The sequence below is a fragment of the Anser brachyrhynchus genome (assembly GCF_964034855.1).
Source record: "Anser brachyrhynchus genome assembly, contig: SCAFFOLD_79, whole genome shotgun sequence".
NCBI lineage: Eukaryota > Metazoa > Chordata > Aves > Anseriformes > Anatidae > Anser > Anser brachyrhynchus.
Window position 1 is genome coordinate 614,683 of NW_027663906.1, and position 27,711 is coordinate 642,393.

General features: G+C 51.9%; 1 long non-coding RNA gene across 4 annotated transcripts in view; it reads left to right on the forward strand.

Moving 5' to 3' along the window:
• LOC308186674 overlaps positions 1-27,711 on the forward strand; it is a 413,864-nt gene that overhangs the window by 354,031 nt on the left and 32,122 nt on the right. For 3 of the 4 annotated variants that reach the window (XR_013944180.1, XR_013944181.1, XR_013944182.1), the window contains one exon: positions 25,098-25,247. This is a non-coding gene — a long non-coding RNA (uncharacterized lncRNA). The remainder of the gene's footprint in view (positions 1-25,097; positions 25,248-27,711) is intronic. The other variant, XR_013944183.1, reaches the window with a different exon arrangement.

The following is a 27,711-nucleotide window of genomic DNA, read 5'->3' on the forward strand; positions in this document are numbered from 1 at the left end:
AGTGAGTCCAGTGAGTGCACTGGCACCACTGAGAATGCACTTCAGTGAGTCCAGAGAGTGCAGAGGCACCACTGGTGATGCAGTTTAGTGAGTCCAGAGAGTGCACTGGCACCACTGGGGATGCAGTGCAGTGAGTCCAGAGAGTGCACTGGCACCACTGGGGATGCAGTGCAGTGAGTCCAGAGAGTGCACTGGCACCAGTGGGGATGCACTGCAGTGAGTCCAGTGAGTGCACTGGCACCACTGGGGATGCAGTGCAGTGAGTCCAGAGAGTGCAGTGGCACCACTGGGGAAGCAGTGCAGTGAGTCCAGAGAGTGCAGTGGCACCACTAGGGATGCAGTGCAGTGAGTCCAGAGAGTGCACTGGCAGCACTGGGGATGCAGTGCAGTGAGTCCAGAGTGTGCACTGGCACCACTGGGGATGCAGTTCAGTGAGTCCAGAGAGTGCACTGGCACCACTGGGGATGCAGTGCAGTGAGTCCAGAGAGTGCACTGGCACCACTGAGAATGCACTTCAGTGAGCCCAGAGAGTGCACTGGCACCACTGGGGATGCACTGCAGTGAGTCCAGAGATTGCACTGGCACCACTGGGGATGCAGTGCTGTGACTCCAGAGAGCGCACAGGCACCACTGGGGATGCAGTGCAGTGAGTCCAGAGAGTGCACTGGCACCACTGGGGATGCACTGCAGTGAGTCCAGAGAGTGCACTGGCACCAGTGGGGATGTACTGCAGTGAGTCCAGTGAGTGCACTGGCACCACTGAGAATGCACTTCAGTGAGTCCAGAGAGTGCAGAGGCACCACTGGTGATGCAGTTTAGTGAGTCCAGAGAGTGCACTGGCACCACTGGGGATGCAGTGCAGTGAGTCCAGTGAGTGTACTGGCACCACTGGGGATGCACTGCAGTGAGTCCAGAGAGTGCACTGGCACCACTGGGGATGCACTTCAGTGAGTCCAGAGAGTGCACTGGCACCACTGGGGATGCAGTGCTGTGACTCCAGAGAGTGCACTGGCACCACTGGGGATGCAGTGCAGTGAGTCCAGAGAGTGTACTGGCACCACTGGGGATGCACTGAAGTGAGTCCAGAGAGTGCACTGGCACCACTGGGGATGCAGTGCAGTGAGTCCAGAGAGTGCACTGGCACCACTGGGGATGCAGTGCAGTGAGTCCAGAGAGTGCACTGTCACCACATGTGATGCAGTGCAGTGAGTCCAGAGAGTGCACTGGCACCAATGGGGCTGCAGTGCAGTGAGTCCAAAGAGTGCACTGGCACCACTGGGAATGCACTGCAGTGAGTCCAGAGAGTGCACTGGCACCACTGGTGATGCAGTACAGTGAGTCCAGAGAGTGCACTGGCACCACTGGGGATGCACTGCAGTGAGTCCAGAGAGTGCACTGGCACCACTGGGGATGCACTACAGTGAGTCCAGAGATTGCACTGGCACCACTGGGGATGCAGTGCAGTGAGTCCAGAGAGTGCACTGGCACCACTGGGGATGCAGTGCATTGAGTCCAGAGAGTGCACTGGCACAACTGGGGATGCACTTCAGTGAGTCCAGAGAGTGCACTGGCACCAGTGGGGATGCAGTGCAGTGAGTCCAGAGAGTGCACTGGCACCACTGGGGATGCACTGCAGTGAGTCCAGAGCGTACACTGGCACCAGTGGGGATGCAGTGCAGTGAGTCCAGAGAGTGCACTGGCACCACTGGGGATGCACTGCAGTGAGTCCAGAGAGTGCACTGGCACCACTGGGGATGTGTCCAGTGAGTCCAGTGAGTGCACTGGGAACACTGGGGATGCAGTGCAATGAGTCCAGAGAGTACACTGGCACCAGTGGGGATGCAGTGCAGTCAGTCCAGTGAGTGCACTGGCACCACTGGGGGTGCAGTACAGTGAGTCCAGAGAGTGCACTGGCACCACTGGGGATGCACTGCAGTGAGTCAAGAGAGTGCACTGGCACCACTAGGGATGCCCTGCAGTGAGTCCAGAGAGTGCACTGGCACCACTGGGGATGCACTACAGTGAGTCCAGAGATTGCACTGGCACCACTGGGGATGCAGTGCAGTGAGTCCAGAGAGTGCACTGGCACCACTGGGGATGCAGTGCATTGAGTCCAGAGAGTGCACTGGCACAACTGGGGATGCACTTCAGTGAGTCCAGAGAGTGCACTGGCACCAGTGGGGATGCAGTGCAGTGAGTCCAGAGAGTGCACTGGCACCACTGGGGATGCACTGCAGTGAGTCCAGAGAGTACACTGGCACCAGTGGGGATGCAGTGCAGTGAGTCCAGAGAGTGCACTGGCACCACTGGGGATGCACTGCAGTGAGTCCAGAGAGTGCACTGGCACCACTGGGGATGTGTCCAGTGAGTCCAGTGAGTGCACTGGGAACACTGGGGATGCAGTGCAGTGAGTCCAGAGAGTACACTGGCACCAGTGGGGATGCAGTGCAGTCAGTCCAGTGAGTGCACTGGCACCACTGGGGGTGCAGTACAGTGAGTCCAGAGAGTGCACTGGCACCACTGGGGATGCACTGCAGTGAGTCAAGAGAGTGCACTGGCACCACTGGGGATGCACTGCAGTGAGTCCAGAGAGTGCACTGGCACCACTGGGGATGCAGTGCAGTGAGTCCAGAGAGTGCACTGGCACCACTGGGGATGCAGTGCAGTGAGTCCAGAGAGTGCACTGGCACCACTGGGGCTTCAGTGCAGTGAGTCCAGAGAGTGCACTGGCACCACTGGGGATGCACTGCAGTGAGTCCAGAGAGTGCACTGGCACCACTGGGGATGCACTGCAGTGAGTCCAGAGAGTGCACTGGCACCACTGGGGATGCACTGCAGTGAGTCCACAGAGTGCACTAGCACCAGTGGGTATGCAGTACAGTGAGTCCAGAGAGTGCACTGGCACCACTGGGCATGCAGTGCAGTGAGTCCAGAGAGTGCACTGGCACCACTGGGGATGCGGTGCTGGGAGTCCAGAGAGTGCTTTGGCACCAGTGGGGATGCAGTGCAGTTACTCCAGAGACTGCACTGGCACCACCGGGGATGCAGTGCAGTGAGTCCAGAGAGTGCACTGGCACCACTGGGGATGCAGTGCAGTGAGTCCAGAGATTGCACTGGCACCACTGGGGATGCAGTGCTGTGACTCCAGAGAGCGCACTGGCACCACTGGGGATGCAGTGCAGTGAGTCCAGAGAGTGCACTGGCACCACTGGGGATGCACTGCAGTGAGCCCAGAGAGTGCTCTGGCACCAGTGGGGATGCACTGCAGTGAGTCCAGTGAGTGCACTGGCACCACTGGGGAAGCAGTGCAGTGAGTCCAGAGAGTGCAGTGGCACCACTGGTGATGCAGTTTAGTGAGTCCAGAGAGTGCACTGGCACCACTGGGTATGCAGTTCAGTGAGTCCAGTGAGTGTACTGGCACCACTGGGGATGCACTGCAGTGAGTCCAGACAGTGCACTGGCACCACTGGGGATGCCCTGCAGTGAGTCCGGAGAGTGCACTGGCACCACTGGGGATGCACTGCAGTGAGTCCAGAGAGTGCACTGGCACCACTGGGGATGCACTGCAGTGAGTCCAGAGAGTGCTTTGGCACCAGTGGGGATGCAATGCAGTTACTCCAGAGACTGCACTGGCACCACTGGGGATGCAGTGCAGTGAGTCCAGAGAGTGCGCTGGCACCAGTGGGGATGCACTGCAGTGAGTCCAGAGAGTGCACTGGCACCACTGGGGATGCACTGCAGTGAGTCCAGAGAGTGCACTGTCACCACTGGGTATGCAGTACAGTGAGTCCACAGAGTGCACTGGCACCACTGGGGATGCAGTGCAGTGAGTCCAGAGAGTGCACTGGCACCACTGGGGATGCAGTGCAGTGAATCCAGTGAGTGCACTGGCACCACTGGGGATGCAGTGCAGTGAGTCCAGAGAGTGCACTGGTACTACTGGGGATGCAGTGCAGTGAGTCCAGAGAGTGCACTGGCACCACTGGGGATGCACTGCAGTGAGTCCAGAGAGTGCACTGGCACCACTGGGGATGTGTCCAGTGAGTCCAGTGAGTGCACTGGGAACACTGGGGATGCAGTGCAGTGAGTCCAGAGAGTACACTGGCACCAGTGGGGATGCAGTGAAGTCAGTCCAGTGAGTGCACTGGCACCACTGGGGGTGCAGTACAGTGAGTCCAGAGAGTGCACTGGCACCACTGGGGATGCACTGCAGTGAGTCAAGAGAGTGCACTGGCACCACTAGGGATGCCCTGCAGTGAGTCCAGAGAGTGCACTGGCACCACTGGGGATGCAGTGCAGTGAGTCCAGAGAGTGCACTGGCACCACTGGGGATGCAGTGCAGTGAGTCCAGAGAGTGCACTGGCACCACTGGGGCTTCAGTGCAGTGAGTCCAGAGAGTGCACTGGCACCACTGGGGATGCACTGCAGTGAGTCCAGAGAGTGCACTGGCACCACTGGGGATGCACTGCAGTGAGTCCAGAGAGTGCACTGGCACCACTGGGGATGCACTGCAGTGAGTCCACAGAGTGCACTAGCACCAGTGGGTATGCAGTACAGTGAGTCCAGAGAGTGCACTGGCACCACTGGGCATGCAGTGCAGTGAGTCCAGAGAGTGCACTGGCACCACTGGGGATGCGGTGCTGGGAGTCCAGAGAGTGCTTTGGAACCAGTGGGGATGCAGTGCAGTTACTCCAGAGACTGCACTGGCACCACCGGGGATGCAGTGCAGTGAGTCCAGAGAGTGCACTGGCACCACTGGGGATGCAGTGCAGTGAGTCCAGAGATTGCACTGGCACCACTGGGGATGCAGTGCTGTGACTCCAGAGAGCGCACTGGCACCACTGGGGATGCAGTGCAGTGAGTCCAGAGAGTGCACTGGCACCACTGGGGATGCACTGCAGTGAGCCCAGAGAGTGCTCTGGCACCAGTGGGGATGCACTGCAGTGAGTCCAGTGAGTGCACTGGCACCACTGGGGAAGCAGTGCAGTGAGTCCAGAGAGTGCAGTGGCACCACTGGTGATGCAGTTTAGTGAGTCCAGAGAGTGCACTGGCACCACTGGGTATGCAGTTCAGTGAGTCCAGTGAGTGTACTGGCACCACTGGGGATGCACTGCAGTGAGTCCAGACAGTGCACTGGCACCACTGGGGATGCCCTGCAGTGAGTCCGGAGAGTGCACTGGCACCACTGGGGATGCACTGCAGTGAGTCCAGAGAGTGCACTGGCACCACTGGGGATGCACTGCAGTGAGTCCAGAGAGTGCTTTGGCACCAGTGGGGATGCAATGCAGTTACTCCAGAGACTGCACTGGCACCACTGGGGATGCAGTGCAGTGAGTCCAGAGAGTGCGCTGGCACCAGTGGGGATGCACTGCAGTGAGTCCAGAGAGTGCACTGGCACCACTGGGGATGCACTGCAGTGAGTCCAGAGAGTGCACTGTCACCACTGGGTATGCAGTACAGTGAGTCCACAGAGTGCACTGGCACCACTGGGGATGCAGTGCAGTGAGTCCAGAGAGTGCACTGGCACCACTGGGGATGCAGTGCAGTGAATCCAGTGAGTGCACTGGCACCACTGGGGATGCAGTGCAGTGAGTCCAGAGAGTGCACTGGTACTACTGGGGATGCAGTGCAGTGAGTCCAGAGAGTGCACTGGCACCACTGGGGATGCACTGCAGTGAGTCCAGAGAGTGCACTGGCACCACTGGGGATGTGTCCAGTGAGTCCAGTGAGTGCACTGGGAACACTGGGGATGCAGTGCAGTGAGTCCAGAGAGTACACTGGCACCAGTGGGGATGCAGTGCAGTCAGTCCAGTGAGTGCACTGGCACCACTGGGGGTGCAGTACAGTGAGTCCAGAGAGTGCACTGGCACCACTGGGGATGCACTGCAGTGAGTCAAGAGAGTGCACTGGCACCACTAGGGATGCCCTGCAGTGAGTCCAGAGAGTGCACTGGCACCACTGGGGATGCAGTGCAGTGAGTCCAGAGAGTGCACTGGCACCACTGGGGATGCAGTGCAGTGAGTCCAGAGAGTGCACTGGCACCACTGGGGCTTCAGTGCAGTGAGTCCAGAGAGTGCACTGGCACCACTGGGGATGCACTGCAGTGAGTCCAGAGAGTGCACTGGCACCACTGGGGATGCACTGCAGTGAGTCCAGAGAGTGCACTGGCACCACTGGGGATGCACTGCAGTGAGTCCACAGAGTGCACTAGCACCAGTGGGTATGCAGTACAGTGAGTCCAGAGAGTGCACTGGCACCACTGGGCATGCAGTGCAGTGAGTCCAGAGAGTGCACTGGCACCACTGGGGATGCGGTGCTGGGAGTCCAGAGAGTGCTTTGGCACCAGTGGGGATGCAGTGCAGTTACTCCAGAGACTGCACTGGCACCACCGGGGATGCAGTGCAGTGAGTCCAGAGAGTGCACTGGCACCACTGGGGATGCAGTGCAGTGAGTCCAGAGATTGCACTGGCACCACTGGGGATGCAGTGCTGTGACTCCAGAGAGCGCACTGGCACCACTGGGGATGCAGTGCAGTGAGTCCAGAGAGTGCACTGGCACCACTGGGGATGCACTGCAGTGAGCCCAGAGAGTGCTCTGGCACCAGTGGGGATGCACTGCAGTGAGTCCAGTGAGTGCACTGGCACCACTGGGGAAGCAGTGCAGTGAGTCCAGAGAGTGCAGTGGCACCACTGGTGATGCAGTTTAGTGAGTCCAGAGAGTGCACTGGCACCACTGGGTATGCAGTTCAGTGAGTCCAGTGAGTGTACTGGCACCACTGGGGATGCACTGCAGTGAGTCCAGACAGTGCACTGGCACCACTGGGGATGCCCTGCAGTGAGTCCAGAGAGTGCACTGGCACCACTGGGGATGCACTGCAGTGAGTCCAGAGAGTGCACTGGCACCACTGGGGATGCACTGCAGTGAGTCCAGAGAGTGCTTTGGCACCAGTGGGGATGCAATGCAGTTACTCCAGAGACTGCACTGGCACCACTGGGGATGCAGTGCAGTGAGTCCAGAGAGTGCGCTGGCACCAGTGGGGATGCACTGCAGTGAGTCCAGAGAGTGCACTGGCACCACTGGGGATGCACTGCAGTGAGTCCAGAGAGTGCACTGTCACCACTGGGTATGCAGTACAGTGAGTCCACAGAGTGCACTGGCACCACTGGGGATGCAGTGCAGTGAGTCCAGAGAGTGCACTGGCACCACTGGGGATGCAGTGCAGTGAATCCAGTGAGTGCACTGGCACCACTGGGGATGCAGTGCAGTGAGTCCAGAGAGTGCACTGGTACTACTGGGGATGCAGTGCAGTGAGTCCAGAGAGTGCACTGGCACCACTGGGGATGCACTGCAGTGAGTCCAGAGAGTGCACTGTCACTACTGGGGATGCAGTGCAGTGAGTCCAGAGAGTGCACTGGCACCACTGGGGATGCAGTGCAGTGAGTCCTGAGAGTGCACTGGCACCACTGGGGATGCACTGCAGTGAGTCCAGAGATTGCACTGGCACCACTGGGGATGCAGTACAGTGAGTCCACACAGTGCACTAGCACCACTGGGGATGCAGTGCAGTGAGTCCAGAGAGTGCACTGGCACCACTGGGGATGCAGTGCAGGGAGTCCAGAGAGTGCACTGGCACCACTGGTGATGCACTGCTGTGAGTCCAGAGAGTGCTCTTGCACCACAGGGGATGCAGTGCAGTGACTCAAGAGAGTGCACTGGCAGCACTGGGGATGCAGTGCAGTGAGTCCAGAGAGTGCACTGGCACCACTGGAGATGCAGTGCAGTGAGTCCAGAGAGTGCAATGGCACCACTGCGGATGCACTGCAGTGAGTCCAGAGAGTGCACTGGCTCAACTGGGTATGCACTGCAGTGAGTCCAGAGAGTGCACTGGCACCACTGGGGATGCACTGCAGTGAGTCCAGAGAGTGTACTGGCACCACTGGGGATGCACTGAAGTGAGTCCAGAGAGTGCACTGGCACCACTGAGAATGCACTTCAGTGAGTCCAGAGAGTGCACTGGCACCACTGGGGATGCACTGCAGTGAGTCCACAGAGTGCACTAGCACCACTGGGGATGCAGTGCAGTGAGTCCAGAGAGTGCGCTGGAACCACTGGGGATGCAGTGCAGTGAGTCCAGAGAGTGCACTGGCACCACTGGGGATGCAGTGCAGTGAGTCCAGAGAGTGCACTGGCACCAGTGGGGATGCACTGCAGTGAGTCCAGTGAGTGCACTGGCACCACTGGGGATGCAGTGCAGTGAGTCCAGAGAGTGCACTGGCACCACTGGGGAAGCAGTGCAGTGAGTCCAGAGAGTGCAGTGGCACCACTAGGGATGCAGTGCAGTGAGTCCAGAGAGTGCACTGGCAGCACTGGGGATGCAATGCAGTGAGTCCAGAGAGTGCACTGGCACCACTGGGGATGCAGTTCAGTGAGTCCAGAGAGTGCACTGGCACCACTGGGGATGCAGTGCAGTGAGTCCAGAGAGTGCACTGGCACCACTGAGAATGCACTTCAGTGAGTCCAGAGAGTGCACTGGCACCACTGGGGATGCACCTCAGTGAGTCCAGAGAGTGCACTGGCACCACTGGGGATGCAGTGCTGTGACTCCAGAGAGTGCACTGGCACCACTGGGGATGCAGTGCAGTGAGTCCAGAGAGTGCACTGGCACCACTGGGGATGCGGTGCCGGGAGTCCAGAGAGTGCTTTGGCACCAGTGGGGATGCACTGCAGTTACTCCAGAGACTGCACTGGCACCACTGGGGATGCAGTGCAGTGAGTCCAGAGAGTGCACTGGCACCACTGGGGATGCACTGCAGTGAGTCCAGAGAGTGCACTTACACCACTGGGGATGCAGTGCAGTGAGTCCACAGAGTGCACTGGCACCACTGGGGATGCAGTGCAGTGAGTCCAGAGAGTGCACTGGCACCACTGGGGATGCACTGCAGTGAATCCAGTGAGTGCACTGGCACCACTGGGGATACAGTGCAGTGAGTCCAGAGAGTGCACTGGCACCACTGGGGATGCAGTGCAGTGAGTCCAGAGAGTGCACTGGCACCACTGGGGATGCATTGCAGTGAGTCCAGAGAGTGCACTGGCACCACAGATGATGCAGTACAGTGTGTCCAGTGAGTGCACTGGCACCACTGGGGATGTAGTGCAGTGACTCGAGAGAGTGCACTTGCACCACTGGGGATGCAGTGCAGTGAGTCCAGAGAGTGCACTGGCACCACTGCGGATGCACTGCAGTGAGTCCAGAGAGTGCACTGTCACTACTGGGGATGCAGTGCAGTGAGTCCAGAGAGTGCACTGGCACCACTGGTGATGCACTGCAGTGAGTCCAGAGATTGCACTGGCACCACTGTGGATGCAGTGCAGTGAGTCCAGAGACTTCACTGGCACCACTGGGAATGCAGAGAAGTGAGTGCAGAGAGTGCACTGGCACCACTGGTGATGCAGTGCAGTGAGTCCAGAGAGTGCACTGGCACCACTGGGGATGCAGTGCAGTGAGTCCAGAGAGTGCACTGGCACCACCTGTGATGCAGTGCAGTCAGTCCAGAGAGCGCACTGGCAACAATGGGGCTGCAGTGCAGTGAGTCCAAAGAGTGCACTGGCACCACTGGGAATGCACTGCAGTGAGTCCAGAGAGTGCACTGGCACCACTGGGGATGCACTTCAGTGAGTCCAGAGATTGCACTGGCACCACTGGGGATGCAGTGCAGTGAGTCCAGAGAGTGCACTGGCACCACTGGGGATGCAGTGCATTGAGTCCAGAGAGTGCACTGGCACAACTGGGGATGCACTTCAGTGAGTCCAGAGAGTGCACTGACACCACTGGGGATGCAATGCAGTGAGTCCAGAGAGTGCACTAGCACCACTGGTGATGCACTGCAGTGAGTCCAGAGAGTGCACTGGCACCACTGGGGATGTGTCCAGTGAGTCCAGTGAGTGCACTGGCACCACTGGGGATGCAGTGCAGTGAGTCCAGAGAGTACACTGGCACCGGTGGGGATGCAGTGCACTGAGTCCAGAGAGTGCACTGGCACCACTGGGGATGCAGTGCAGTCAGTCCAGTGAGTGCACTGGCACCACTGGGGGTGCAGTACAGTGAGTCCAGAGAGTGCACTGGCACCACTGGGGATGCACTGCAGTGAGTCCACAGAGTGCACTAGCACCACTGGGGATGCAGTGCAGTGAGTCCAGAGAGTGCGCTGGAACCACTGGGGATGCAGTGCAGTGAGTCCAGAGAGTGCACTGGCACCACTGGGGATGCAGTGCAGTGAGTCCAGAGAGTGCACTGGCACCACTGGGGATGCACTGCAGTGAGTCTAGTGAGTGCACTGGCACCACTGGGAAAGCAGTGCAGTGAGTCCAGAGAGTGCACTGGCAGCACTGGGGATGCAGTGCAGTGAGTCCAGAGAGTGCACTGGCACCACTGGGGATGCAGTTCAGTGAGTCCAGAGAGTGCACTGGCAGCACTGGGGATGCAGTGCAGTGAGTCCAGAGAGTGCACTGGCACCACTGAGAATGCACTTCAGTGAGTCCAGAGAGTGCACTGGCACCACTGGGGATGCAGTGCAGTGAGTCCAGAGATTGCACTGGCACCACTGGGGATGCAGTGCTGTGACTCCAGAGAGCGCACAAGCACCACTGGGGATGCAGTGCAGTGAGTCCAGAGAGTGCACTGGCACCACTGGGGATGCACTGCAGTGAGCCCAGAGAGTGCACTGGCACCAGTGGGGATGCACTGCAGTGAGTCCAGTGAGTGCACTGGCACCACTGGGGAAGCAGTGCAGTGAGTCCAGAGAGTGCAGAGGCACCACTGGTGATGCAGTTTAGTGAGTCCAGAGAGTGCACTGGCACCACTGGGGATGCAGTGCAGTGAGTCCAGTGAGTGTACTGGCACCACTGGGGATGCACTGCAGTGAGTCCAGAGAGTGCACTGACACCACTGAGAATGCACTTCAGTGAGTCCAGAGAGTGCACTGGCACCACTGGGGATGCACTTCAGTGAGTCCAGAGAGTGCACTGGCACCACTGGGGATGCACTGCAGTGAGTCCAGAGAGTGCACTGGCACCACTGGGGATGCAGTGCTGTGACTCCAGAGAGTGTACTGGCACCACTGGGGATTCTAGGCCTAGGAAGTGCTGGGGGAAGAACGTTAGGTTTACTCCTGTAAATATTACCCCGAAGTGGGCTTTTGCTCATGTTTGGTGTAGGGTAAACCCAGTGAGTAGTGGGAATCAGTGAGTAAATCCTGCTAGAATGCAAAGACGGCGCCTATGGATAGGACGTAGTGGAAGTTGGCAACTACGTAGTACGTGTCGTGCAGGGCGATGTCTAGGGAAGAGTTTGCAAGAACGATTCCTGTTAATCCTCCGATGGTAAATAGGAAGATAAATCCTAGAGCTCATAGTATTGGGGGGGGGTCTCATTTGATTGTTCCTCCGTGCAGGGTGGCTAGTCAGCTAAATACTTTGATTCCGGTAGGGATGGCAATGATTATAGTGGCTGATGTAAAGTAGGCTCGGGTATCAACGTCTATTCCTACTGTAAACATGTGGTGAGCTCAGACGATGAATCCTAGGAAGCCGATGGATAGTATGGCTCAGATTATTCCCATGTAGCCGAAGGGCTCCTTTTTGCCTGAGTAGTATGTGACTACGTGTGAGATGATTCCGAACCCCGGTAGGATCAGAATATAGACTTCTGGGTGTCCGAAGAATCAGAATAGGTGTTGGTACAGGATTGGGTCTCCTCCTCCAGCGGGGTCGAAGAATGTGGTGTTTAGGTTTCGATCAGTTAGTAATATTGTAATACCGGCGGCGAGTACGGGGAGTGATAGAAGGAGTAGGATGGCGGTAATTAGTACGGATCAGACAAATAGTGGGGTTTGGTATTGTGAGAGTGCGGGGGGTTTTATGTTGATGGCTGTGGTGATAAAGTTGATGGCCCCAAGGATGGAGGAGATACCGGCTAAGTGGAGTGAGAAGATAGCCAGGTCTACTGAAGCTCCGGCGTGGGCAAGGTTACCTGCTAGGGGAGGGTAGACAATTCAGCCTGTGCCGGCGCCAGCTTCTACAGTGGATGAGGCTAGTAGTAGGAGGAATGATGGGGGGAGGAGTCAAAAGCTTATGTTGTTTATTCGCGGGAATGCTATGTCGGGGGCACCGATTATGAGGGGGACTAATCAGTTGCCGAATCCTCCGATCATGATGGGTATGACTATAAAGAAGCTTATTACAAAGGCGTGAGCGGTAACGATTACATTGTAAATTTGGTCGTCGCCTAGGAGAGTTCCTGGTTGTCCTAGTTCTGCGCGGATTAATAGGCTGAGTGCGGTGCCGACTATTCCTGCTCATGCCCCGAAGATGAGGTACAGGGTGCCAATATCCTTATGGTTAGTGGAAAATAGTCATCGGTTGATGAAGGTGACGGGTAAGATGGCTGAGTGTTGAAGCGTTAGGCTGTAGTCCTTTTTACAGAGGTTTAATTCCTCTTCTTATCGGCTCTGTAGTGAAATTCATGTTGAGTTGCAAGCTCATCGATGCGCACTAGGGTGCGTCAGGGTCTTTGTAGGCAGAAGCCAATTGGTTTAGGCATTTAGCTGTTAACTAGAGTTTTGTGGGATCGAAGCCCATCTGTCTAGGGAGGCTTTAGCTTAATTAAAGCGTCTGACTTGCATTCAGAAGATACAGGTTAATATTCTGTAAGTCTTAATGTGCAGAAACTAAGAGGGTTTAACTCTTATTTAAGGCTTTGAAGGCCTTCGGTTTGGGGTGTTATCCTAAGTTTCTAGACAATGGCATGTATTATTGGGGACAGGGGAAGTAAGAGGATTGATAGTGAGGCAAGGACCGCAGTAGGTGTGCTTGGGGCTTTGCTAGTGTATCATTGTTTTATGTGGTTAGAGGAGTTGGGGGGAAGGGTAATTGTTGAGTGGTATGCGAGGCGTAGGTAGAAGAAGAGGCTGAGCAGTGATAGCATGGCAATTGCCATGGCTGCTGGTGTTATTTCCTGTTTAGTTAGTTCTTGGATGATAAGTCACTTTGGTATAAAGCCTGTTAATGGGGGGAGGCCTGCTAGGGATAAAAGTACTAGTATTAGGGTGGCGTTTAGCACTGGGGTTTTTGTTCATGAGGTTGTGATCATGGATAGGTTAAGGGCTTTGATTTTGTTAAGGGCTAGGAATACGGCTGATGTTATGATTGTGTATAGGTAGAAGGTAAGTAAGGCCAATTTGGGGCTGTAAACTAGGATGATGGCGATTCAGCCTAAGTGGGAGATGGACGAGAAGGCTAGGATTTTGCGTGTTTGTGTTTGGTTCAGTCCTATTCAGCCTCCTAGTGCTGTTGAGGCTAGGGCCATGGCGGTGAGTAGAGCTGGGTCGAGGGATTTGGATGTTAGTAGGAGCAGGGTTAGTGGGGGGAATTTTATGAGGGTCGAGAGTAGCAGGGCTGTTATTAGTGGCGATCCTTGTAGTACTTCTGGGAATCAGAAGTGAAATGGCACTAGGCCCAGTTTAATAGCGATTGCTGCTGTCAGTAGTAGACAGGAGGTTGGGTGGTTTATTTGTGTGATGTCTCATTGGCCGGTGACTCAGGCATTGGTTATGCTAGAGAATAGGACCAGGGCGGAAGCAGCTGCTTGGGTTAGGAAGTATTTCGTTGCGGCTTCTACTGCTCGTGGGTGGTGGGATTTGGCAATTAGGGGAATGATGGCTAGTGCGTTGATCTCCAGTCCTGTCCAGGCCAGAACTCAGTGGTTGCTGGAAATTGTGATTGTGGTGCCCAAGATGAGGCTGAAGGTTATGATTGGGGTCGCGTAAGGGTTCATTAGTAGAGGAGGGGGTTAAACCATCATTTTCGGGGTATGGGCCCGATAGCTTGATTAGCTGACTCTACTAGAAAATAATATAAGGGAAGTATGGAGAATTTTGATTTCTCTTGTGTGGGTTCAATTCCTACTTTTCTAAGGTCAACAGGAAATGAGAGGGCTGTTATACCTCTATGTTCACTTTATCATAGTGACCCTTTGTAGTTCAGGCACATTTCCTTATGTAAGGAGGTAGGCCTGCATAGCAGATAGGTATGCTGATGTGTCAGAGGCACAGAGCTAGTGTGAGGGGTAGGAAGTTTTTTCATAGTAGGTGCCTTAGTTGGTCATATCGGAATCGTGGGTATGAAGCTCGGACCCATAAGAAACCAGAAGATAGTAGGAGGACTTTTGTGGCTAGGATGACGGGGAATAGTTCTGTGGGTGGCCCTAGGGCGCTTGGGTTTAGGAATATGATGGCTGTAAGTGTATTTATTAGCATAATGTTCGCATATTCAGCTAGGAAGAATAAGGCGAAGGGTCCTGCGGCGTATTCAACGTTAAACCCTGAGACTAGCTCAGATTCACCCTCTGTGAGGTCAAAAGGAGCTCGGTTTGTCTCTGCTAGGGTGGATACGTATCATATTATTGCTAGGGGTCATGAGGAGAAAATGAAGTATAGAGGCTCCTGTACGATGGCAAAGGAGCTGAGTGTGTAGCTTCCGCTTAGTATGATTATTGATAGCAGGATTATGGCCAGTGTCACTTCGTATGAAATGGTCTGTGCTACTGCCCGTAGGGCTCCGATTAGTGCGTATTTTGAGTTCGAGGCTCAGCCTGATCATAGGACTGAGTAGACGGCTAGGCTTGACATGGCTATTAGGAAGAGAACTCCGAGGTTTAGATCTGCTAGGGGAAATGGGAGTGGTAGTGGTGCTCAAGTGGTGAGGGCTAGGACAAGGGCTAGTATTGGTATCAGAATGAATAGAAGTGGGGAAGAGGTAGAGGGTCGGATGGGCTCTTTGGTAAATAGTTTCAGTCCGTCCGCAAATGGTTGAAGTAGGCCAAAAGGCCCGACAACGTTAGGGCCTTTGCGGGATTGTATGTAGCTTAGGATTTTCCGTTCTGCTAGGGTTAGGAAGGCTACGGCAATCAGGATTGGGATGATGTATAGGAGGGATATAATGAGGCAGCTTAGTGTTGTTATTTGAATCATGGGTGAAGCTAGGGAGAGGATTTGAACCTCTGGGGAAAGGGCTTAAGCCTTCTGCACTTGCCGGGCTCTGCCACTCTAGCTGGTCCTTTTCTAGGATTGAAAGTGGTGGGGGAAGGCCCTCTTCACGGTTTAGTTGGTTTCACTGCTTAGAGGGGGGGGGCGTGCTTGTGGTATTGGCCCCACTTTCCCGGTCCTTTCGTACTGGGGAGAGTGTGTCATAGATAGAAACCGACCTGGATTGCTCCGGTCTGAACTCAGATCACGTAGGACTGTTGATGGTTTAGTCGGCCTGGGATTGCGTCTGTTTTAACTCCGAGCGTTGGGACTGCTCAGGAGTGGAGTACGTCTCCTGCAGTAATGATCACGCGGATGGGGGATTCTATTGGGATAACTACGCGGTGGTCAACTTCTAGCAGTCGGAAGTGGCCGTTGGGTAAGTCTGGGGTGGGCACTATGTAGGAGTCGAATGATAGGTCTTTGAAGTCTGTGTATTCGTAGCTTCAGTATCATTGGTGGTCGATGGCTTTTAGGGTGAGGTCTGGTTCATCGATTTTGTCCATTATGTAGAGGAATTGTAGGGATGGGAGGGCGAGGAGTACCAGGACGATAGCAGGTAGGATTGTCCAGATCAGCTCTACTTCTTGGGCGTCTACAGCATTGGACGAGAGTTTTTCTGTTAGTATGTGGGCTAAAAGGTAGAGAACTAGGCTGCAGATAGCTAGGGCAACGATTAGGGCGTGGTCGTGGAATTCAACGAGTTCTTCTATGATGGGTGATGAGGCGTCTTGGAATCCTAGTTGGGAGTGGTTGGCCACATGAGATGTACAGGATTTTTACCTGTGATTTAGTCTTGACAAGGCTATGTAATTGGTTTACTAACGTCTCATAAGAAAGAAGCATGAGCGGTTAATGCAGTTGGCTTGAAACCAGCATGTGAGGGTTCGATTCCTTCCTTTCTTGTACTTGGACGAAGGCCGGTTCCTCGAAAGTATGGTATGGGGGAGGGCAGCCGTGGATTCATTCAACGTTTGTGGTAGTTAGTTCTGGTTGTAGGACTTTTCGTTTGGCCGGAAAGGCTTCTCAGATGATGAATATTAGTATGATTACGGCTACTATTGAGATTAGGGAGCCGATGGAGGAAATGGTGTTTCATAGTGTGTAGGCGTCGGGATAGTCCGAGTATCGTCGGGGTATTCCTGCTAGGCCTAGGAAGTGCTGGGGGAAGAACGTTAGGTTTACTCCTGTAAATATTACCCCGAAGTGGGCTTTTGCTCATGTTTGGTGTAGGGTAAACCCAGTGAGTAGTGGGAATCAGTGAGTAAATCCTGCTAGAATGGCAAAGACGGCGCCTATGGATAGGACGTAGTGGAAGTGGGCAACTACGTAGTACGTGTTGTGCAGGGCGATGTCTAGGGAAGAGTTTGCAAGAACGATTCCTGTTAATCCTCCGATGGTAAATAGGAAGATAAATCCTAGAGCTCATAGTATTGCGGGGGGTCTCATTTGATTGTTCCTCCGTGCAGGGTGGCTAGTCAGCTAAATACTTTGATTCCGGTAGGGATGGCAATGATTATAGTGGCTGATGTAAAGTAGGCTCGGGTATCAACGTCTATTCCTACTGTAAACATGTGGTGAGCTCAGACGATGAATCCTAGGAAGCCGATGGATAGTATGGCTCAGACTATTCCCATGTAGCCGAAGGGCTCCTTTTTGCCTGAGTAGTACGTGACTACGTGTGAGATGATTCCGAACCCCGGTAGGATCAGAATATAGACTTCTGGGTGTCCGAAGAATCAGAATAGGTGTTGGTACAGGATTGGGTCTCCTCCTCCAGCGGGGTCGAAGAATGTGGTGTTTAGGTTTCGATCAGTTAGTAATATTGTAATACCGGCGGCGAGTACGGGGAGTGATAGAAGGAGTAGGATGGCGGTAATTAGTACGGATCAGACAAATAGTGGGGTTTGGTATTGTGAGAGTGCGGGGGGTTTTATGTTGATGGCTGTGGTGATAAAGTTGATGGCCCCAAGGATGGAGGAGATACCGGCTAAGTGGAGTGAGAAGATAGCCAGGTCTACTGAAGCTCCGGCGTGGGCAAGGTTACCTGCTAGGGGAGGGTAGACAGTTCAGCCTGTGCCGGCGCCAGCTTCTACAGTGGATGAGGCTAGTAGGAGGAGGAATGATGGGGGAGGAGTCAAAAGCTTATGTTGTTTATTCGCGGGAATGCTATGTCGGGGGCACCGATTATGAGGGGGACTAATCAGTTGCCGAATCCTCCGATCATGATGGGTATGACTATAAAGAAGCTTATTACAAAGGCGTGAGCGGTAACGATTACATTGTAAATTTGGTCGTCGCCTAGGAGAGTTCCTGGTTGTCCTAGTTCTGCGCGGATTAATAGGCTGAGTGCGGTGCCGACTATTCCTGCTCATGCCCCGAAGATGAGGTACAGGGTGCCAATATCCTTATGGTTAGTGGAAAATAGTCATCGGTTGATGAAGGTGACGGGTAAGATGGCTGAGTGTTGAAGCGTTAGGCTGTAGTCCTTTTTACAGAGGTTTAATTCCTCTTCTTATCGGCTCTGTAGTGAAATTCATGTTGAGTTGCAAGCTCATCGATGCGCACTAGGGTGCGTCAGGGTCTTTGTAGGCAGAAGCCAATTGGTTTAGGCATTTAGCTGTTAACTAGAGTTTTGTGGGATCGAAGCCCATCTGTCTAGGGAGGCTTTAGCTTAATTAAAGCGTCTGACTTGCATTCAGAAGATACAGGTTAATATTCTGTAAGTCTTAATGTGCAGAAACTAAGAGGGTTTAACTCTTATTTAAGGCTTTGAAGGCCTTCGGTTTGGGGTGTTATCCTAAGTTTCTAGACAATGGCATGTATTATTGGGGACAGGGGAAGTAAGAGGATTGATAGTGAGGCAAGGACCGCAGTAGGTGTGCTTGGGGCTTTGCTAGTGTATCATTGTTTTATGTGGTTAGAGGAGTTGGGGGGAAGGGTAATTGTTGAGTGGTATGCGAGGCGTAGGTAGAAGAAGAGGCTGAGCAGTGATAGCATGGCAATTGCCATGGCTGCTGGTGTTATTTCCTGTTTAGTTAGTTCTTGGATGATAAGTCACTTTGGTATAAAGCCTGTTAATGGGGGGAGGCCTGCTAGGGATAAAAGTACTAGTATTAGGGTGGCGTTTAGCACTGGGGTTTTTGTTCATGAGGTTGTGATCATGGATAGGTTAAGGGCTTTGATTTTGTTAAGGGCTAGGAATACGGCTGATGTTATGATTGTGTATAGGTAGAAGGTAAGTAAGGCCAATTTGGGGCTGTAAACTAGGATGATGGCGATTCAGCCTAAGTGGGAGATGGACGAGAAGGCTAGGATTTTGCGTGTTTGTGTTTGGTTCAGTCCTATTCAGCCTCCTAGTGCTGTTGAGGCTAGGGCCATGGCGGTGAGTAGAGCTGGGTCGAGGGATTTGGATGTTAGTAGGAGCAGGGTTAGTGGGGGGAATTTTATGAGGGTCGAGAGTAGCAGGGCTGTTATTAGTGGCGATCCTTGTAGTACTTCTGGGAATCAGAAGTGAAATGGCACTAGGCCCAGTTTAATAGCGATTGCTGCTGTCAGTAGTAGACAGGAGGTTGGGTGGTTTATTTGTGTGATGTCTCATTGGCCGGTGACTCAGGCATTGGTTATGCTAGAGAATAGGACCAGGGCGGAAGCAGCTGCTTGGGTTAGGAAGTATTTCGTTGCGGCTTCTACTGCTCGTGGGTGGTGGGATTTGGCAATTAGGGGAATGATGGCTAGTGCGTTGATCTCCAGTCCTGTCCAGGCCAGAACTCAGTGGTTGCTGGAAATTGTGATTGTGGTGCCCAAGATGAGGCTGAAGGTTATGATTGGGGTCGCGTAAGGGTTCATTAGTAGAGGAGGGGGTTAAACCATCATTTTCGGGGTATGGGCCCGATAGCTTGATTAGCTGACTCTACTAGAAAATAATATAAGGGAAGTATGGAGAATTTTGATTTCTCTTGTGTGGGTTCAATTCCTACTTTTCTAAGGTCAACAGGAAATGAGAGGGCTGTTATACCTCTATGTTCACTTTATCATAGTGACCCTTTGTAGTTCAGGCACATTTCCTTATGTAAGGAGGTAGGCCTGCATAGCAGATAGGTATGCTGATGTGTCAGAGGCACAGAGCTAGTGTGAGGGGTAGGAAGTTTTTTCATAGTAGGTGCATTAGTTGGTCATATCGGAATCGTGGGTATGAAGCTCGGACCCATAAGAAACCAGAAGATAGTAGGAGGACTTTTGTGGCTAGGATGACGGGGAATAGTTCTGTGGGTGGCCCTAGGGCGCTTGGGTTTAGGAATATGATGGCTGTAAGTGTATTTATTAGCATAATGTTCGCATATTCAGCTAGGAAGAATAAGGCGAAGGGTCCTGCGGCGTATTCAACGTTAAACCCTGAGACTAGCTCAGATTCACCCTCTGTGAGGTCAAAAGGAGCTCGGTTTGTCTCTGCTAGGGTGGATACGTATCATATTATTGCTAGGGGTCATGAGGAGAAAATGAAGTATAGAGGCTCCTGTGCGACGGCAAAGGAGCTGAGTGTGTAGCTTCCGCTTAGTATGATTATTGATAGCAGGATTATGGCCAGTGTCACTTCGTATGAAATGGTCTGTGCTACTGCCCGTAGGGCTCCGATTAGTGCGTATTTTGAGTTCGAGGCTCAGCCTGATCATAGGACTGAGTAGACGGCTAGGCTTGACATGGCTATTAGGAAGAGAACTCCGAGGTTTAGATCTGCTAGGGGAAATGGGAGTGGTAGTGGTGCTCAAGTGGTGAGGGCTAGGACAAGGGCTAGTATTGGTATCAGAATGAATAGAAGTGGGGAAGAGGTAGAGGGTCGGATGGGCTCTTTGGTAAATAGTTTCAGTCCGTCCGCAAATGGTTGAAGTAGGCCAAAAGGCCCGACAACGTTAGGGCCTTTGCGGGATTGTATGTAGCTTAGGATTTTCCGTTCTGCTAGGGTTAGGAAGGCTACGGCAATCAGGATTGGGATGATGTATAGGAGGGATATAATGAGGCAGCTTAGTGTTGTTATTTGAATCATGGGTGAAGCTAGGGAGAGGATTTGAACCTCTGGGGAAAGGGCTTAAGCCTTCTGCACTTGCCGGGCTCTGCCACTCTAGCTGGTCCTTTTCTAGGATTGAAAGTGGTGGGGGAAGGCCCTCTTCACGGTTTAGTTGGTTTCACTGCTTAGAGGGGGGGGGCGTGCTTGTGGTATTGGCCCCACTTTCCCGGTCCTTTCGTACTGGGGAGAGTGTGTCATAGATAGAAACCGACCTGGATTGCTCCGGTCTGAACTCAGATCACGTAGGACTGTTAATCGTTGAACAAACGAACCCTTAATAGCGGCTGCACCATTAGGATGTCCTGATCCAACATCGAGGTCGTAAACCCCCCTGTCGATATGGGCTCTTGAGGGGGATTGCGCTGTTATCCCTGGGGTAGCTTGGTCCATTAATCAATTATATTGGGTCTGGTCACTGTTAGCACTTTGAGGGGTAGCTCTAGGTAAAGAGGTATGGTCTTGTTTTTGGAGGATTTGTTCTCCTCCAAGGTCGCCCCAACCGAAAAATATCGACCAGGCTCTGCGATGGTAGTGGCCCCAGTGGGGTTGATTGAGGATTCGCGGTGGTCGTTGATTTTTAAGTTCCACAGGGTCTTCTCGTCTTATGTTCACATCCCCGCTTTTGCACGGGGAGATCAATTTCACTGATTATCTGTGAGAGACAGTTAAGACCTCGTTTAGCCATTCATACAAGTCTCGATTTATGGGACAATTGATTGCGCTATCTTTGCACGGTTAGGATACCGCGGCCGTTAAACCTAAGTCACCGGGCAGGCATCACCTTCAATACTTGTTTAATTTGCTGAAGGCTATGTTTTTGGTAAACAGTCGGGCCTTATTAATTTGCCGAGTTCCTTTCACAGATTTTAATCGCTCTTATAGGCGCTCCTGAGTCGGGTTAACAGGGTTAGTTAATACGTGGTCTTGTAGGGGTTTTTGTATCTGTCTAGGTCTGTTAATAATGTTTCTATGTAAGCTTGCGCCGTTAGAGGGGTGTGGCCCTGAGTTACTTATTTTAGCATTAATTCTCCTATATTCATAGGTTGACCTGTTTGTGATAAGGGAATCATCTTATTTTGGTATTTTTAGGTGGTGGAGCTTTGACGCACTCTTTTTTGATGGCTGCTTTAGGGCCCACGGTAGGATCAGTAGTAAGAATTATCCGCTAGTCGAGGTTGTGTCCTTTTTTAATGGAGCTGTCCCTCCATTAAATAGCTCTTAATCATCTCATTAGGGTTCAGGATGTCCGGTAGGGAGGATTAAGGGGGAACTTAGATTCGTTTCACAGGTAACCAGCTATCACCCAGCTCGGTTTGCTTTTCACCTCTACTGACAAGTCATCCCACTCTTTTGCAACAGAGACGGGTTCGCTCTCTTTAACTGCTTGAAAGTAGCTCGCTTGGGTTTCGGGGGGGCAAACTTTAGTTCACTTTGCTTGGTTGTTCTCGCTAAACCATGATGCAAAAGGTACAAGGGTTGATCTTTGCTGTCTGTCGCTTTGATTGTTTCACTGCTATTTCATCTTTCCCTTACGGTACTGGGGTCTCTATCGCGTCTAAGTGTCTTTTCTATCGCCTATACTAAGACTGTAAAATGCTTTAGTTTAATTAGTTTAGTAAATTCTTTAGTTTTGGTGTACTATTTGTGTGGTTGAGCTAGAGGGGGGGCTTCAAGACGATCCGGTCTAGTAGATATCTTTCAGGTGTAAGCTGAGTGCTTTGGTGTTATAGCTACGTCTTGATATTCTAAGTACACCTTCCGGTACACTTACCTTGTTACGACTTACCTCATCCTCAGCGTATTTATGGTATTAGTTATGTGGGATGTGGCTTTTGAGGAGGGTGACGGGCGGTATGTACGTGCCCCAGGGCCGGCTTAAAGTAGGCTCTATTGTCCCACTTTACTGCTAAATCCGCCTTCCAGAAGTGGTTTCACGCTTCTTTCCGTGTGCCCTATGAATAGGGAATGTAGCCCATTTCTTCCACTCCATAGGCTATACCTTGACCTGTCTTATTAGCGGGGTGCTATTGTGTCCACTGTTGTGCTCTCATTCGAGGTGTGCTGGCGACGGCGGTATGTAGGCTGTGTTGGCAAGGGGTGGTTGGGTTAATCGGGGATTATCGATTGTAGAACAGGCTCCTCTAGGTGGGTTTGGGGCACCGCCAAGTCCTTAGAGTTTTAAGCGTTTGTGCTCGTAGTTCTCTGGCGGATACTTCGGTAAAGTAAGTATCAAGATTTAGGGCCAGGCATAGTGGGGTATCTAATCCCAGTTTGGGCCCTGGCTTTCGTGGGTTTAAATCAGTCGTTAGTTCCTAAGATCATCTTAATGGTGTGTTTAGGTGCATCTTGGGCTTATGACAGCTCAGTTGCATTTTGATCTTAATTAGCTAGGATAGGCATTTTACCACTCTTTACGCCGTGTCAATAGGACGGTTGATTTGGGTTTCTTGTATGACCGCGGTGGCTGGCACAAGATTTACCAACCCTTGAAGTTAGGCTGTTGCTATAACTAAGTCAAGTTTGCACTCATTGCTTAATGTTAATTACTGCTGAATACCCGTGGGGGCGTGGCTTAGCGAGGCGTCTTGGGCTACTACTTGGGTGTGCCTGATACCCGCTCCTCAAGGCCTGTATGGGGGTAGGTGGTCGAGGGCGTTTACACTGGGGCGCGGATACTTGCATGTATATATTTAGCAAAAACCAACCGTAAGGTTAGGACTAAGTCTTTTGTCCGCAGGCATGTTTTATGCCATCTTGGCAACTTCAGTGCCATGCTTTGTGTTAAGCTATGTGGACGGGGGTGTGGTTAGCTGATAGTTGAGTGGTGAGTGAGAGTGAAGTATATGAAATTATTGCTTGTGTTTACTATTTTTAGTACTGGAGTTTCTCTAATGAGTTTAAGTTATTTTGTATGTGTTTGTGTGTATATGTACATCGTTCCGATGATGTCATGGAAGGGATGATTAATGGAGTTTTAGAGGTAGTTTGCTGGGATTGGGCGATGAAGGTTTATGCTACATGGTGGTTAGCGAAAGTTTACTGGTTTAGTTTGTGAAGCGCAGGGGTTGCGCTTAATGATTTGTTGTTTTGTGCTATGTCCAACGAGCATTCATCCAATAGCCCCATTTAACCCGGAGGGTGGAGGTAACATTAACTGAATGTGGTCAAAGTGCATCAGTGTCAGGATGATTCCCCATATACGCCAACCGTCTCATCGAGGGACCCTTGAAATATAGGATAGGCCGTGAGGCAGGTGTGTCCAGGCTTAGATTGTGGGACCCCCGAGATCACTGGGAATAGCCACCTGTGAGGTAACCCCGGAAAAAATAAGAGGAACCAGAGGCGCCAAAAAGCTGGAACATGCCGCGATTACGCATTGAGAAGGTGAAAGTACTCACAGATGCCACTTTGAAGGGCAAGGAGGGGTGAGTGAACCCAATGGATGGCCCTGACCGAGGAACCAGAGGCGCAAAAATGTGAGGAGGGCGAGGGGTTTAGGGGGAACGTATGGGCCTGAAGCTAGTCATACCGGACATTATGTGCAACGGGTTGCTGATTTCACGTGAGGAGTACGATTAATAAATCCGTCTGATACGAACTGCATGAGATATGTGGTGGAGAGTTGTTGTTGGAGCATGTCCTGTGAGCATTCATTAAAATGGGGTCTTGTTATGCGCTTGAGTGGAGTTGTATTGGGTGTTGTGGGGTATGGTCCTAGAACATTCATGCCGGGTGGTTTGGTAGGAGTGTGTTTAAGGGTTTAATGGCCGTGTACATGTATGGGTTTAGCACCTGCTTATAAGATAGTCCGTATATAATGTATATTACTGGTACTATAGTATGTATGTATATGGGGTATATAAATTTATGCACGAATATGCATAACCAAATACCCCCGCCTCGGGGGGGGAGGGGGGGGGGGTTAAGCATAATGGCATAGATGGGGTAGAATTATTGGGGGCTTGCGGTTAGTTCCTGTAGTTGAGAACAATGGCGGCTTTTCGAGCCGCAGGCCTCGGGTAGTGTCCGGGCAGGAATAATGACTTATTTTATGTTTTTTTTAGGGATTTGCTTTGCGGTGGGTGTTTTGGGTGTGGCGTCGAATCCTTCGCCGTATTATGGGGTTGTTGGTTTGGTGTTAGCGTCTGTGGCGGGGTGCGGGTGGTTGCTGGGCCTTGGGGTTTCGTTCGTGGCTTTAGTGCTGTTTATGGTGTATTTGGGGGGTATGCTGGTGGTGTTTGTTTATTCAGTAGCTTTAGCAGCGGAGCCTTTCCCTGGGGCTTGGGGGGATTGACGGGTGATTGGATGTGCAGTAGCGTTTGTGGCAATTGTTTTTGGGGGGTTGGTGTTTGGGGGGTTTATGGGGGCTTGGAAGTTCGGGGTTTCTACTGTGAATAATGTTGGGGTGTTTGTTGTTCGGTCGGATTTTAGTGGAGTTTCCATGTTTTATTCACATGGGGCAGGGATGTTTTTAGTGGCGGGTTGGGGGCTGTTGTTGACTTTGTTTGTTGTATTGGAGCTTGTGCGGGGGTTGTCGCGGGGTGCTATTCGGGCGGTTTAGGGGTTAGGGTCAGAGAATAGTTTATTGAAAATGCCAGCTTTGGGAGCTGGAGATAAAGGTTTGAGTCCTTTTTTTCTGAGTTTGGGGTACTCTAAGAAGTGGTAAGTCTTCAATCTTTGGTTTACAAGACCAATGTTTTTATAAACTATTAGAGTATTTAGCAGTTGAGTATTTTGTTTTCTAGGGCGCTTGCGGCGGGGAGGAGAAATAGGAGGATAGTGAAGTAGGCGATTGAAGCGAGTTGGCCGATGATGATGAATGGGTGTTCGACGGGTTGGCTTCCTACTCATGTTAGGACGAGGAGGTCGGCGACTAGTACTCAGAATAGGAGCTGGGAGAGTGGTCGGAATGTTATTGCTCGTTGTTTTGATTTGTGCAGGAATGGGATTAGGAATAGGATCAGTACGGAGGCGGCCAGTGCTAATATGCCTCCTAGTTTATTTGGGATTGAACGTAGGATGGCGTAGGCGAATAGGAAGTATCATTCTGGCTTGATGTGTGGTGGGGTTACTAGCGGGTTTGCTGGGGTGAAGTTTTCTGGGTCTCCCAGGAGGTTAACCGCTCATGCTTCTTTCTTATGAGACGTTAGTAAACCAATTACATAGCCTTGTCAAGACTAAATCACAGGTAAAAATCCTGTACATCTCATGTGGCCAACCACTCCCAACTAGGATTCCAAGACGCCTCATCACCCATCATAGAAGAACTCGTTGAATTCCACGACCACGCCCTAATCGTTGCCCTAGCTATCTGCAGCCTAGTTCTCTACCTTTTAGCCCACATACTAACAGAAAAACTCTCGTCCAATGCTGTAGACGCCCAAGAAGTAGAGCTGATCTGGACAATCCTACCTGCTATCGTCCTGGTACTCCTCGCCCTCCCATCCCTACAAATCCTCTACATAATGGACAAAATCGATGAACCAGACCTCACCCTAAAAGCCATCGGCCACCAATGATACTGAAGCTACGAATACACAGACTTCAAAGACCTATCATTCGACTCCTACATAGTGCCCACCCCAGACTTACCCAACGGCCACTTCCGACTGCTAGAAGTTGACCACCGCGTAGTTATCCCAATAGAATCCCCCATCCGCGTGATCATTACTGCAGGAGACGTACTCCACTCCTGAGCAGTCCCAACGCTCGGAGTTAAAACAGACGCAATCCCAGGCCGACTAAACCAAACTTCATTCATTACCACCCGGCCTGGGATTTTTTACGGACAATGCTCAGAAATTTGCGGGGCTAATCACAGCTACATACCCATTGTAGTAGAATCAACCCCACTCCCACATTTCGAGGCCTGATCGTCCCTTCTATCATCATCCTAATCATTAAGAAGCTATGCAACAGCACTAGCCTTTTAAGCTAGCCAAAGAGGGACTTCCCCCTCCTTAATGATATGCCACAGCTTAACCCCGCACCATGATTTTCAATCATAATTATAACCTGATTAACCCTAGCACTCCTCATCCAACCAAAACTACTAGCCTTCACCACAACCAACCCCCCATCAAATAAGACCTCCCTCACTACCAAACCCACACCATGATCCTGACCATGAACCTAAGCTTCTTTGACCAATTTTCCAGCCCCAATCTATTTGGCATCCCCTTAATCCTACTATCCCTACTCTTCCCAGCCCTACTATTCCCGTCCCCAAACAACCGATGAATCAACAACCGCCTTTCTACTATCCAAACATGACTCCTTCACCTAATCACAAAACAACTAATAGTCCCACTCAACAAAAATGGCCACAAATGAGCCATAATATTTACATCCCTAATAATCATACTTCTTACAATCAACCTTCTAGGCCTCCTTCCATATACATTCACCCCAACCACCCAACTATCTATGAACATAGCCCTAGCCTTCCCACTATGGCTCGCCACACTACTAACAGTCATGTTTAACCATGTACGTGCCCCAGGGCCGGCTTAAAGTAGGCTCTATTGTCCCACTTTACTGCTAAATCCGCCTTCCAGAAGTGGTTTCACGCTTCTTTCCGTGTGCCCTATGAATAGGGAATGTAGCCCATTTCTTCCACTCCATAGGCTATACCTTGACCTGTCTTATTAGCGGGGTGCTATTGTGTCCACTGTTGTGCTCTCATTCGAGGTGTGCTGGCGACGGCGGTATGTAGGCTGTGTTGGCAAGGGGTGGTTGGGTTAATCGGGGATTATCGATTGTAGAACAGGCTCCTCTAGGTGGGTTTGGGGCACCGCCAAGTCCTTAGAGTTTTAAGCGTTTGTGCTCGTAGTTCTCTGGCGGATACTTCGGTAAAGTAAGTATCAAGATTTAGGGCCAGGCATAGTGGGGTATCTAATCCCAGTTTGGGCCCTGGCTTTCGTGGGTTTAAATCAGTCGTTAGTTCCTAAGATCATCTTAATGGTGTGTTTAGGTGCATCTTGGGCTTATGACAGCTTAGTTGCATTTTGATCTTAGTTAGCTAGGATAGGCATTTTACCACTCTTTACGCCGTGTCAATAGGACGGTTGATTTGGGTTTCTTGTATGACCGCGGTGGCTGGCACAAGATTTACCAACCCTTGAAGTTAGGCTGTTGCTATAACTAAGTCAAGTTTGCACTCATTGCTTAATGTTAATTACTGCTGAATACCCGTGGGGGCGTGGCTTAGCGAGGCGTCTTGGGCTACTACTTGGGTGTGCCTGATACCCGCTCCTCAAGGCCTGTATGGGGGTAGGTGGTCGAGGGCGTTTACACTGGGGCGCGGATACTTGCATGCATATATTTAGCAAAAACCAACCGTAAGGTTAGGACTAAGTCTTTTGTCCGCAGGCATGTTTTATGCCATCTTGGCAACTTCAGTGCCATGCTTTGTGTTAAGCTATGTGGACGGGGGTGTGGTTAGCTGATAGTTGAGTGGTGAGTGAGAGTGAAGTATATGAAATTATTGCTTGTGTTTACTATTTTTAGTACTGGAGTTTCTCTAAGTCCTAGGACTAGGAGGAAATGGTGTTTCATAGTGTGTAG